The sequence below is a fragment of the Moschus berezovskii genome, chromosome 6 (assembly GCF_049115385.1).
Source record: "Moschus berezovskii isolate FMDL1 chromosome 6, NW_MosBer_1.0, whole genome shotgun sequence".
In the NCBI taxonomy this organism is placed as follows: Eukaryota; Metazoa; Chordata; class Mammalia; order Artiodactyla; family Moschidae; genus Moschus; species Moschus berezovskii.
In genome coordinates this window covers 117,235,832-117,250,250 of record NC_142465.1, presented here as the reverse complement: position 1 = coordinate 117,250,250, position 14,419 = coordinate 117,235,832, and positions in this window count along the sequence as shown.

Below are 14,419 nucleotides of genomic sequence, written 5' to 3'. Positions count from 1 at the left end.
ATTTATTAGTTATTATTATTGAGTCTTTGTTGCGGCACGTGGGCTTTCTCTCGTTGCAGCATGTGGGGGGTTCTCTGCAGTGGTGGCACATGGGCTTAGTTGCCCCGTGGAATCTTAGCTCCCCACCCAAAGATTGAACCCGTGTCCCCTGCATGAATTCTCAGCCACGGATCCACCAGGGACATCCCTGCTTATTTAAAATAACCAACAAGGACCTACTGTAAAATTAATTAATTGAGAAGTCATAAAATAGAGCTCACCCAAACCAACAGTTGTTTTTTTTTTTTTTAGAACAATAGACCTTGACTCAGTAAACCTAACTCTCCTTCCACACCCACCCTTCTGGAGTGATAGTCAAAGTGTGCGACCACTTGCCAGGCTGGAGTCCACCTTAACCCTGTGTTTGCTGGGGAGGTCTGCAAGCCATCCGTGGAGGGTCTTATGGAGGCTCCTGACCATTAGGTGTAAGAAGATCTCAGTAGCTCAGCGGGTGGCCCAGCTGCACCATCATGTCGCCACCAGGGCCTTCCTGTTGCCTCACGTGAGAAAGGGAAGCCGCTTTCGTTATCCCAGCATGTGTCACTAAGGGGGTCTCAAGGTTCATCTGCCCCCAACACTTCTGTTTTCAGATCCATCAGAGGAAACTTTTGTGGGCAGGCGGTTTTCCTCAGACCCTGTGCTGGGAGCCAGAGCAGAGAGACGTGTCAGGAGGCCCGCAGTCGGTGATGACAGGAGGGATTAGAGAGACGGGGAGGCAGGACAGGCAGGCTGGGGGGGTTGAGAGTGGGGAGGAGACGGAAGAGGCGGAACCAGGATGACGCTAAGGATTCTGACCATCAAGATACAGGTGTACAAATAGTATTGCTTGTGAAACTCAAAAGCCGAATGCTCTAAATGGCCATCAGTGAAGATGAATAAATAAACTGTGGTGTGTGAATTTGAGGGACTACAATATAGCAATGACAAAAAATAAATGGATGCTATGCACATTACCGTGGACGAATGTTACTAACGTAATGGTGAGTGAAAGAAGCGAGACACAAAAGTGAATGACCGTGTAATACACTTTACAAGGAGTTCAAAAAAAGAAAATCTATAACGTACCTTGTTCAGTTCAGTTCAGTTCATTCGCTCAGTCGTGTCTGACTCTTTGCAACCCCATGAACCACAGCACGCCAGGCCTCCCTGTCCATCACCAACTCCCGGAGTTCACTCAAACTCATGTCCATCGAGTCGGTGATGCCATCCAGCCACCTCATTCTCTGTCGTTCCCTTCTCCTCCTACCCCCAATCCCTCCCAGCATCAGAGTCTCTTCCAGTGAGTCAACTCATCGCATGAGGTGGCCAAAGTATTGCAGTTTCAGCTTTAGCATAAGTCCTTCCAATGAACACCCAGGACTGATCTCCTCTAGAATGGACTGGTTGGATCTCCTTGCAGTACAAGGGACTCTCAAGAGTCTTCTCCAGCACCACTGTTCAAAAGCATCAATTCTTCGGCAATCAGCTTTCTTCACAGTCCAACTCTCACATCCATACATGACCACGGGAAAAACCATAGCCTTGACTAGACAGACCTTGGTTGGCAAAGTAATGTCTCTGCTTTTTAATATGCTATCTAGGTTGGTCATAACTTTCCTTCCAAGGAGTAAGCGTCTTTTAATTTCATGGCTGCAATCAGCATCCGCAGTGATTTTGGAGCCCCAAAAAATAAAGTCTGACACTGTTTTGACTGTTTCCCCATCTATTTCCCAAGAAGTGATGGGACCAGATGCCATGATCTTCATTTTCTGAATGTTAAGCTTCAAGTCAACCTTTTCACTCTCCTCTTTCACTTTCATCAATAGGCCTTTGAGTTCCTCTTCACTTTCTGCCATAAGGGTGGTGTCATCTGCATATCTGAGGTTATTGATATTTCTCCCAGCAATCTTGATTCCAGCTTGGGCTTCTTCCAGCCCAGCGTTCCTCATGATGTACTCTGCATAGAAGTTAAATAAGCAGGGTGACAATATACAACCTTGACATATTCCTTTTCCTATTTGGAACCAGTCTGTTGTTCCATGTCCAGTTCTGACTGTTGCTTCCTGACCTGCATACAGGTTTCTCAAGAGGCAGGTCAGGTGGTCTGGGATTCCCATCTCTTTCAGAATTTTCCACAGTTTATTGTGATCCACACAGTCAAAGACCTTGGCATAGTCAATGAAGCAGAAATAGATGTTTACCTTGTAGTAGGAACAAAAACCTCCCAAAGATGTTTGCGTCCTAATATCTGGAGCCTGTGGCTGTGTTACTTTACATGGCAGAAGAGATCTTGCAGATGCGATTAACTTAAGGAGCTTGAGGGACTGCTTTCCCCGATGGTCCAGTGGTTAAGAACCTGCCTGCCTTGATCCCTGGAAGATTCTGCATACCATGTGGCAGCTAAGCCCACAAGCACAACTACTGAGCCCTCATGCTCTAGAGACCGTGCTCTGCAACAAGAGAAGCCAGCGGATCACAACCAGAGCAGCCTCCTCTCGCCACAACTAGAGAAAGCCCATATGCCACAGTCAAGGCCCAGCACAGCCAATAAACAAAAAATTTTGATAAGGAATGGTCAAATGAGAATTACAGAAGTTTTAAAAGTAAATTAATAACCAAAAATTATACACAATACAAGACACAGGCGTCTCTTGTTTTGGAGCCCAGTCACAGATATTTTGGGATAGGATGATAGCCATGTGGGCCTCTGCAGTGAAGTCCATGTGGTGTGAGTCTCCAGAAGGCTTCCCATTACCCACCCTTACAATGAACAAGTGTAAAATGGGTGAGGGGCTGATCCAAATAGAGTCCTTCCACAGGGAAGAGGGGGTATAGCCAAATGCATCAGAAACACATTCTGGGTGTTTAAACAAAGCCGTGTCAGGGCATTTGTGTCATTGCAGTATCAGCGACAGACTGCATTACCTATAGACACTTGCTGTGACCCAGAAACACTTGCCACAGAGACCCTTGCATTTTCCAGGACTAAATGACCCAGAGACCCTTGCTGCCACCCAGGCATTACCCAGAGACCCTTGCTGCCACCCAGGCATTACCCAGAGACCCTTGCTGCCACCCAGGCATTACCCAGAGATCCTTGCTGCCACCCGGGCATTACCCAGAAATGCTTAAGTTACCTAGGACTGCATTACCTACAGATCTTTGCTGTTGCCCAGCAAATACAGTCCTGACAGACCGTCAGAGATCCTGTCACTTTGGGTTTCTCTTTCTTTTCAAAGGTTACAGGTAAGGAAACTACATTCTAGGTTGTCCTTGCTTCTTCAAGATATCGTTACAGCTTAGGCTCGTAGACTGTCTTGCATGTGGATAACCGCTTTACCTTTTTAATCACAAGAAGAATAAGTTCTTGTTATACAAATTCAGATAGTATGGGTTATCTTTTATTAAATCTTGATTGTCTTATCAAGAGGTAGGGGAAAAGAAGATAAGCAAGCCTGCAAATCTCTAACATCTGACTCCTAGGGTAGACTAGATAAGACAGAGAAGGCTCCAAGCCCAGTGTATGGCACGGGGTCAGCATCCTCAAGCCACAGGGCAGAGCTTGGGGAGAGGGATGGGAGGGAGGAGGGCTGACAGATCGCCCATTGTCAACTGCCTCGGTCACTTGCCAGAGTCAGACAGGTGAGCCCAGGACTCAAATCTTCTCTGGGGCATGAAAGGAGCACAGAACAGGGAGTCCAACTGCATCTAGTTCCTGTACCAGGTGTGGGACACATTTTCTTGCTGTAAAATGAAGCAGTGGTCTCAGAGTTCTAATGTTTTAGCATCCCCCATTCAGGTTCAGGGCATGCCCGTGCCTCGAATCCTGCATCCTGCCCACCACGGTCTCCATAGACAAATGAGATAGGCTCTTCATGGTTTATTAAGCAACCAGAGCAATACAGACTGCTGCTGCTAAGTCACGTCAGTCGTGTCCAACTCTGTGCAACCCCATAGACGGCAGCCCACCCGGCTCCTCCGTCCCTGGGATTTTCCAGGCAAGAGTACTGGAGTGGGGTGCCATTGCCTTCTCCAGTGCATGAAAGTGAAAGTGAAGTCACTCAGTCGTGTCCGACTCTTCGCGACCCCATGGACTGCAGTCCACCAGGCTCCTCCATCCATGGGAGTTTCCAGGCAGGAGCACTGGAGTGGGGTGCCGTTGCCTTATCGCAACACAGACTAGAATGCTTCATCCGCTACCGTATAACGGAATAAGCGGGGTTTTCTTTCTTTTTGCTCAATGGCCATGATAGAGGTCAACTCGGCCTCTGCTACTTTACACATCAACGTCTCACCAAAACATCTCAGGGAATTATTCTAGTAGGTTCTACATTCAGCACTGCTGGGAAGTGCTCTGGGGAAGGCTGCTTAACGTCTCTGTTGTCAGTTTCCCAGTTTCTTCGCAGTTGTATTTCTAGCCTGTAATTACATCTGGTACATAGCAGGTGCTCAGTAAATGTTTGTCGAATGAATAAATGCATGAACTCTCAGAAATGGCCTCCTCCCCACTCTCCCATGCCTTGGCATATGTTGTTACTTCAGTCTAGAAGCTCCTTTCATTGCTGTGGTTATCTCTGGATGGATGCCTAATTCACAAGAATTCTCCGTTGGGGAGATCTATCCACCTCCCATGCACACAGTCACCAGGGTGGGTCCTGAGCAGCCTTGTTGTTATCTTGGACTCTAACCTGAGACCATAGCTAATTATTGGGTGAGCAGCGTGACCCAAGTTGAGCCAAGGTCTCTGCCCCACAAATCTGGAATTGGGTTTGAGATTCCAGCCTTAGTCTAGGCTTGCCTTCAGGATGGAACACATTTTTAAAAAACTGGGAGCTATGGTGTGACCATCATCTATCCTTGCAACCTAAGGAGCAGGAAAAGAAAAATCTGGCGTGCAGAGAACAGAGGAGAACGATACAGGCTGCCCTCAAGAAGTGGAGGGGATGCCTGGTGCCCCACCCGGCATCCTCCGAGGCCTGAGGCACTGTTCCTCCAGCCGTCAGCTGTGAAAGCTCACAGCTGAGTCCTTCCCCGAGACTTGCCTTTTACTGAAGGGGCCTGCTATGCCCAAGGATATGACCTCCCTGGGTAGTTCTCTTCTAACATCCAGTCCATGCTGGGGGTACAAGAGGCTGGCCCCCTACCTTGATTCAGGACCACTCTGAAAGTCCATCCCAGCTCTTGAGCTCCCTGTGGAATTAGGTGAGGCTCCCAGCAGGTCCGGAGAAGGCAATGGCAAGCCACTCCAGTACTCTTGCCTAGAAAATCCCATGGATGGAGGAGCCTGGTGGGCTGCAGTCCATGGGGTCGCTATGGGTCGGACACGACTGGGCGACTTCACTTTCACTTTTTACTTTCACACATTGGAGAAGGAAATGGCAACCCACTCCAGTGTTCTTGCCTGGAGAATCCCAGGGACGGGAGAGCCTGGTGGGCTTCCGTCTATGGGGTCACACAGAGTCGGACACGACTGAAGTGACTTAGCAGCAGCAGCAGCAGCCCAGCAGGTCTTTCCGGGTAGCTCAAGTGGTAAAGAATCTGCTTGCAAAGATGGAGACCTGGGTTCCATCCCTGGGTTGGGAATATCCCCTGGAGAAGGGCATGACGACCCACTCCAATATTCTTGCCTGGAGAATTCCATGGACAGAGGAGCCTGGTGGGCTAACACAGCAACAACTCCCAGCTGCATCAGAGTTCAACTTCTGCCCAGCCTGTCTGATTTGCTCAAAGGCCAGTTCCTGAGAGGCTGCCAAATTAGCTGTCTGAATGCACCAGAAAGAGACTTCAGCTCTGTTACCCAACCTAAGACATGAGGCTTTCAGTTGAAAGGGACTGGTGGCATAACCCGTGGTTGCTATGACGATACAGTGGTTCCTCCCAATAAGCATAGGCTGCTTTCTTGCTGGGAGTGCTGGGCCTCCCTAAATTAATGTTTACTAAATGAAGCATAGTTTGCAGGAGGTCAGGGTGGTGATTATTTTGGCCTCCAGCATAGCAGGGCAGGCCCTGGATAGCTTCTCAAGGAAGCTGTCTCCTCCTATCTCTGAGCCCCCCTCACTCTATCCATCCCTAGTGCCCCAGGGTGGAGAGGTGGGGTGCTCCACCCAGCCCTGCTGGCTTCTCTCTTTCAGCAGGGATTGAGGGTCCGTGAGGTGCCGGGCTCCTCCTCGCACTCACCTCGCCATCACAGTGCTCTGGGTGGATCCTGTCTCTGACCCCTGTAGTGGGCGACAGTGCGTTGACCGTCACCCGCTGATTTTACCACAGTGCTTCCCCTTGGCTCCTGTTCCTGGTCTCAGGGTATTCCCTCCTCTGGTGAGGCCACGGTTCAGTTTCCATTTAGCCTGTGGAAAAGTCTCAGGTTGAAAGTAGCATAGATGCTCAGAGGCCCTCAGATGGGCTCCAGAAAAAATTTCATCCAAGCCCCTCGTGTTGCAACTGAGGAAACAAGTATTTTAACCAGTCCTGTAGGGCAGGACTCACGGGTGGGAAAACTGCTTTCCACTGAGTGAGGTTCGACTCAATTTGATTCTCTTGCCACCGAGCACCGGCCGCCTCCCACCCTTTGGCTGGTTACCAGGAGTGAGTTTGCTTCTGAGAGAGACAGAAAGACACCCACACACACAAGAACAGTGTCTCATCCTCAACATGCCCTCCAAACCCCGTTCTCCGTCCTTCTAGAACCCCTTCTCAGGTGGGGTGCATTTCCATCCTGTCCTGGAGACTTGTGTGACACTTTCTTTTGGTGAAAGAGAACGTCCTGAATTGAGGGCATGTCAGTTCTGGGTGTTCACTGGAAGGACTGATGCTAAAGCTGAAACTCCAATCCTTTGGCCACCTCATGCGAAGAGTTGACTCACTGGAAAAGACTCTGATGCTGGGAGGGATTGGGAGCAGGAGGAGAGGGGGACGACAGAGAATGAGATGGCTGGATGGCATCACCGACTCGATGGACATGAGTTTGAGTGAACTCCGGGAGTTGGCGATGGACAGGGAGGCCTGGCGTGCTGTGAAACATGGGGTCGCAAAGAGTCAGTCATGACTGAGAGACTGAACTGGACTGAACTGAACCTATTCCCTGAACCTCAGGCTGATCCCACTGACTTGTCACTAGCTTCGTATGTTGTTTTCCATTATAGAATTTACAGTTTTCCATGTGTTACAGTTTTGGGCTTCTTGTTTAATCTCGGCTACTCCTCTTTTGATCCCCTCAGCTCAAAAAACCTCGAAGCATTTGCTGAGGGTCTTGACCCATGTAGGATACACAAACACAGTGACATGAAGTTTTCTGTCGCAGAGATTATACAGTTTATTATATATAATATAACACAGTGTATATAATACTGTATACAATATATGTAATTCCATTGTGGCCACTGATTTCCCAGACTCTACTAAGTGCCAAGAGTTCTAGGACAAGTAATTGTTTTGTTTTGTTTACTTTTTATTTTGTATTGAGTTATAGCTAATTAGCAAACTGTGATAGTTTGTGGTAGTTTCAGGTGAGCAGCAAAGGGACTCAGCCATACACAGACTTGTATCCATTCTCCCCCAAACTTTCCTCCCATCCAGGCTGCCACACAACATTGAGCCGAGCTCCCCCTGTATACAGTAGGTCCTTGTTGGTTATACATTTTAAATGTAGCAGTGTGTACACGTTCATCCCAACTATCCCTGCCCCCACCCTTCTCCCCAACAACCATAAAATTATTCTCTAAGTTTGTGAGTCTCTTTCTGTTATGTAAGTTCATTTGTATCATTTCCTTTTATATTCCACTTTTAAGGGGTATCCTATGATATTTCTCCTTCTCTGACTTACTTCACTCAGGGTCCATTCATGTTGCTACAAATGGCATTATTTCATTCTTTTTAATGGCTGAATAATATTCCACCGCATGTGTGCACACGCCCACACACACACACACACACACCCCTTCTTTACCCATTCCTCTGTTGATGGACATTAAGGTTGCTTCCATGTCTTGGCTGTTGTAAACAGTGCTACAATGAACATTGGGGTGCATGTATCCTTTCAGAATATGTTTTTCTCTGGATGTATGCCCAGGAGTGGGACTGCAGGCTCTGTTTTTAGAACCTCCGTACTATTCTCCATAGGGGCTGTACCAACTTACATTCCCACCAGCAATGTAGGAGAGTTCCCTTCTCTCCACACCTGCTCCAGCATTTATTGTTTGTGGATATTTTGATGTTAACCAGGTAATTGCTTTGTTTTTAACACACGTCCTGGAAACCTAGAGGAGTCAGAATCTTCAAGGAAGGATGAGTGGGCTTGAGGTAGGTCTTCAAGAATGCTTAGAGTTCGATAGGTGGCCTTGGCAGGAGATGGGTGTTTGGGGAGAATAAAGCCCAATTTGCCTGTGGGGAGAGAATTCCTGTTTGGGGTTGGATGGGTTGGGGTAGGACCAAATTATGGGGAACTTCAGAAACTAACCAGCTTTTTGGATGTGACGAGAGAGGAAATGGAGAGGCCCTGTGTATCTGAAGCAAAGTCTTAGATAATTATCAGTTCAGTTCAGTTCATTTCAGTTCAGTCGCTCAGTCGTGTCCGACTCTCTGCGACCCCATGAATTACAGCACACCAGGCCTCCCTGTCCATCACCAACTCCCGGAGTACACTCAAACTCATGTCCACAGAGTCGGTGATGCCATCCAGCCATCTCATTCTCTGTCATATAGTCCCTACTAAAAGAGCCTGTGAAGAAAGCTGATCGCCGAAGAATTGATGCTTTTGAACTGTGGTGCTGGAGAAGACTCTTGAGAGTCCCTTGGACTGCAAGGAGATCCAACCAATCCATTCTAAAGGAGATCAGTCCTGGGTGTTCATTGGAAGGACTGATGCTAAAGCTGAAACTCCAATCCTTTGGCCACCTCATGCGTCGAGTTGACTCACTGGAAAAGACTCTGATGCTGGGAAAGGTTGGGGGGGAGGAGATGGGGGCGACAGAGAATGAGATGGCTGGATGGCATCACCGACTCGATGGACATAAGTTTGAGTGAACTCCGGGAGTTGGTGATGGACAGGGAGGCCTGGCGTGCTGTGATTCATGGGGTCGCAAAGAGTCGGACACGACTGAGCTACTGAACTGAAAAGAGCCTGTGTCAGGATAATAAGATCAGTGGAATGAACGGAGCCTGGGAGTTTTTCTTGAAAAGCATCTTTTCTTTTGTTGTTTTATGTCTTTGTTTTTGTCCTTAATCAGTAGAAATTGTGAATGGAATTGAGCTAGTGACATGTTTTATTTTCTCTCCACTTCATGAAAATAATGTTAACCACTGATCCCAGTGACACCTGGCATTAATCTTTGTTTTATGGTAACATTCGGCAATGGCAAGCCACTCCAGTACTCTTGCCTAGAAAATCCCATGGACAGAGGAGCCTGGTAGGCTGCAGTCCCTGGGGTCGCTAGGGGTCGGACACGACTGAGCGACTTCACTTTCACTTTTCACTTTCACACATCGGAGAAGGAAATGGCAACCCACTCCGGTGTTCTTGCCTGGAGAATCCCAGGGATGGGGGAGCCTGGTGGGCTTCTGTCTGTGGGGTCGCACAGAGTCGGACACGACTGAAGTGACTTAGCAGCAGCAGCAGCAGCAGCAACATTCCCTTCATGGATCAGGAGCCTGGTATATTCTCCCTTTTGAGAGCACAGCTAGGCGTTTGCTCACTAAATACTGAAATTCTGCTACATGCTGGATATAGTATTAAGGGCTATCTTTTTGATAGACAGGCAAGTACAGCATATTCTTGTTTTTATAAGTTTAATGTCTTGTTGAAAACTGACATATAAATACATAAACGGAACAGTTGGGGGGTTGGCAGATTTTTCTATAAAAAGCCAGGTGGGGACTCCCATGTTGGCCCAGTGGTCTAGACTCCATGCTTCCACTGCTGGGGCGGGTGGTTTCAGTCCCTGGTCGGGGAACTTAAGATCCCACCCGCCTTGAGGTGAGAGCACAGAAGATAGCCAGCTAGTAAACATTTTAGGCTTGGCGGTCATAGAGTCTTTTCAGTTCTATCATTGTATCATGAAAAGCAACCATGGACACTCATTAACTAAGTAGAGAAGTGTGGCTTTGTTCCAGTCAAATTTACTTACGGACTGAAATTTAAATTTCATATAATTTTCATATGTCATGAAATGTTCTCCTTTTGATTTTTGTTCACCATTTACAATGTAAAAGACACACTTGGTCTGCAGGCCATACAAAAATCAGTGGCAGGCCAGATTTGACCCACAGGCTATGTTTTTTTTCTTTGATTCCTGAGCTATGACTGACCTCATAATGTACAAAATGCTACAGAATACAGAGCAGGCAGAGGGTAACTATTCCTGCAGGACTAAGATTGAGAATTCTTCCAGAAGGAGGGGAATTTTACACAGGATTTGACAGTTAAATGTTTGTTTGCTTGGCATCAGTAAGGGGGTGGTGGTGGAGGACAGGGACCCATGCGGAGCTGATCCCAGGCGCCCTGAGCAAAGGTGTAAGGACCACAGGCCTACAGGGTGTGGCATGTTTGGAGCCCTGAGCAGTTTGGTGTGGCTTGAGCTTGGGTAACAGCAATCAGAAGAATGGCCCCAAGTGGGCAGGGACATTGTGCCAAGTTTTGCAAAGGGCCTTTATTGCCCTGCCAGATCGCTTGGATTTTATTCACGGGCAATGGAAACCTTGGAAGTTTCCCAGCAGAGAAGTGCTTCAAAGTGTATCAGTGTCTTACACCTTCCAGGACATGGGCATGGGGGCCGGGTTAGAGAAGGGGGCCCGGGAGCAGTGGGTGGTCAGGTCAGCCTGGTGGGGTAGGATCTCGGGGTGAGGGCCGTCCCCAGATGGCAGACTGTGAGCACTGCCAGATGGAAAAGAGGCTTTAATGGAGTCCAGGGCGTGAAGCCAAAAGCTGGGAGCCAGAAGCAGCCTGGCAGGGCATTGCCTGGCAGGACTAGGGGAGCAAGGCATTGGGAGCGATAACAAGAGGTGGAGGGTGCGGGGAGGGGCAGAGATGTTTCTCCAGCTTCTGCAGGAGCTGGACAGGACCTGTGGGGGAGAAGATCTCATTTTTTACTTTAAAAAGAACAGAATAATTGTAAAAAAGAAAAGCAACCAGCACGGAGTATATATGGCTTATCGCCCTCCTCCCACACCTGGAGGAATCACTGTTCACAAAGCGGCATGCGTCCTCCCACCTCTCTGCTCTAGGCTCACGCACATGCTTTTTATTTTTTTAGTTCTATCAGTTTATTGCTACCAACCCATCTCCCTCCACCCTCATGCACGCATGCTCAGTCATGTAACCCACGGACTGCACCCACCAGGCTGCTCTGTCCATGGACTTTTCCAGGCAAGGATACCGGAGTGGGTTGCCATTTCCTTCTAGATCATGCTTTTTAAATAAAGATAGAAGGCGCACGTATTTTCTTGCACTTTATTCATTTACTGACAATGTCTGTGTGGCAGACATCTTTCCCATCAGCCCGTATATTTCTACCTCCTTCTTTTTAACCATTGTGTCAGTTTTCAGAGTCTGGGTGTGCCATAATTTATCTGTGAATGGGCATTTTTGTTGTGGCCATCCATCTAGGCTTTTTATTTTATTTTTTAAAAATTTGGCTGTGCCATGTAGCACGTGGGACCTTAGTTCTCCAACCAGGGATTGAACTCACAGCCCCTGCGCTGGAAGCAGGTGTCTTAAGCCACTGGACCGCCGAGGAAGTCCCTATCTAGTCTCTTAAACAAGGCTGTAGCACACACACTTGCAGTAGAATTGGAGGCTCAGATGTGCTTGTACAGTTAGCTCAGTGCTGCCAGATTAGGGCAGGAGGTGAGTGTAGCCAACGGGGCTGCCCTGACCACTTAATATTTGGGCAGGAAAATGGGTCTTGAGTAATGCATATGAAGCAGAACCTTATCCACCTGGCACAGTAGGTAAGGCAGTAGCAGGGATTTAAAAATTGGGTGAAAGTGTTCTAGTTCATCAGCAAATCCCACTGACTTTATCTTCAGAATTAATTCAGAGCCGGTCCATTTCTTCCTCCACCCACCACCGCCCATTCTGATCCACGCCATCTTCTCGCCCTTACACCAGGGAAATAGTCTTCAGAGCAAATGAAATGATCCTTCTAAAATGTAAGTGAGGCCAGGCTATGCCTCACCTATTAATCTTTCACCGGTTTCCCCGTCACTCAGAATGAAGTCTGGTTCCTCATCAAGGCCTCCGGGGCCCTGAGGGTGATTGCCTGTGTGACTCCTGGACCATGAACTAACTAGCATTCCTCAGAGGTAAAAATGGAGGCTAATTTTTAAGGAGAAGGAAAGGAGGTCAAGGACACTGATATGAAGGTATCCTGCAAGCTAAAGGCGTGACCAGGTTCCACGTGATTCCTGGTGTTTGAAGAAATTCAACAGCAGCTCGTCATGTCTGGTGAAGGGCTCTAGATTACTGTGTAGTAGGACTGGGGATAAATTTTACTCTCTAAAATGTAAAATCTTTTTTTTTTTTTTTTTCTGCACTGCATGGCTTGTGGGTTCTTAGTTCCCTGACCAGGGGTTGAACTCATGCCCCCAGCAGTAGAAGCTCCAAGTCCTAACCACTGGACGGCCAGGGAAGTCCCTAAAATCTTTTTAACATGTGCCCAACTGCAGCTGCTGCTGCTGCTGCTAAGTCACTTCAGTCGTGTCCGACTCTGTGTGACCCCATAGACAGAAGCCCACCAGGCTCCCCTGTCCCTGGGATTCTCCAGGCAAGAACACTGGAGCGGGTTGCCATTTCCTTCTCCAATGTGTGAAAGTGAAAAGTGAAAGTGAAGTCGCTCAGTCGTGTCCGACCCTTAGCGACCCCATGGACTGCAGCCTACCAGGCTCCTCCATCCATGGGATTTTCTAGGCAAGAGTACTGGAGTGGCTTGCCATTGCCTTCTCCGGCCCAACTGCAGCACATGTCTAATTTTGCAGGTATGTATTAGAAGGACGAACCAGCAGCCGCTTGGGGCTTCTCAGGTGGCGCAATGGTAAAGAATCCACCTGCCATTGCAGGAGAGGAAAGAGATGTGGGCTCGATCCCTGGGTCGGAAAGAACACCTGGAGTAGGAAATGGCAACCCACTCCAGCATTCTTGCCTGGCAAATCTCATGGACAGAGGATCCTGGTGGACTATATAGTCCATAGGGTTGCAAAGACTCTAAGCACACAGCACACACACACATATCAGCAGGCACAAAATCCCCATCTTGCTTTTTCAAAAGCTATACAGGAAAAAAGGAATTAATTTTGCTAAAAGTAGAGCCACAAGGCCTCCTTAGGGACTGCAGTAGGGGACCAGGACCATCTATTTAGGATCATCAACCTTTCCTTCTAAAACTACAACCATCACTGAAAAAAGAAGAAAAAAGAAAAAACAAGGCTGGCCAGGGCATCCTAGAAGTGGCACTTAAGCAGGATGAGGCTACCAGCAATTGACTGCTAATACAGACCTGCAAAATTAGGCACAGGTCAGACAAAGAGAGGAAAAATTTGCATTTAAGACTCAGTCAGTAGTTGGTGTATCTCGTTTTCCCATTACTGACAGGTCCTCATGAGCCTTTCTTGCACAAAAAGAGCAGATCTGAAGCAAGACTGCGCTGGGAGTGTCAGTTTCATGATAAACCTTTGGTGTCAGTAGAAGCACACAGATAGCCGGATGGATTTTTCACCTCCCACTGTTCCTCTCTCCTCGGCTCCTAGCAAACTGCAGTCAGCCCCAAATAGGAAATTACAACATGTATTAATGCATAGGTAAAAGATAGGAGAGCCAGATTAAGTTAAAAGCCCAATAAACGTCCTCTTTCGTGATAGTGTTTTAAACAGAGATACCTGTTCCTATTTCCTCCCAACAGCGCCACATCATTTGTATTTTTAGGGTCATTGATTCATTTAGCAAAAATGTGTTGAGCCCATGTGGAGCAGCCTTGTAGCTGTGGAGAAGGCCCATGGTATGAGGTGTAAGGTCAGGTCACAGATCTTGGTGTGAGCTGAACCCTGGACCTTAGGGAGCGAGATCAAGACCTGGAGACACAAAATCAAATGATTTGCCAGGACCTCCTGACTTCAAGGGCTTCCCAGATGGTGCTAGCGGTAAAGAACCCACCTGCCAATGCAGAAGATTTGTGTTTGATCCCTGGGTCAGGAAGATCCCCTGGAGGAGGGCATGGCAACCCACTCCAGTATTCTTGCCTGGAAAATCCCATGGACAGAGGACCCTGGTGGGCAATAGTCCATGGGGTCAAAAAAGAATCGGACACAGCTAAAGCAACTTAGCACACAGGCATCCTAACTTCAGCCTGTAAGATTTTCTTCTAGACTATGTCCACTGTATTCTTTATATATATATACACACACATAAAGAAAGACT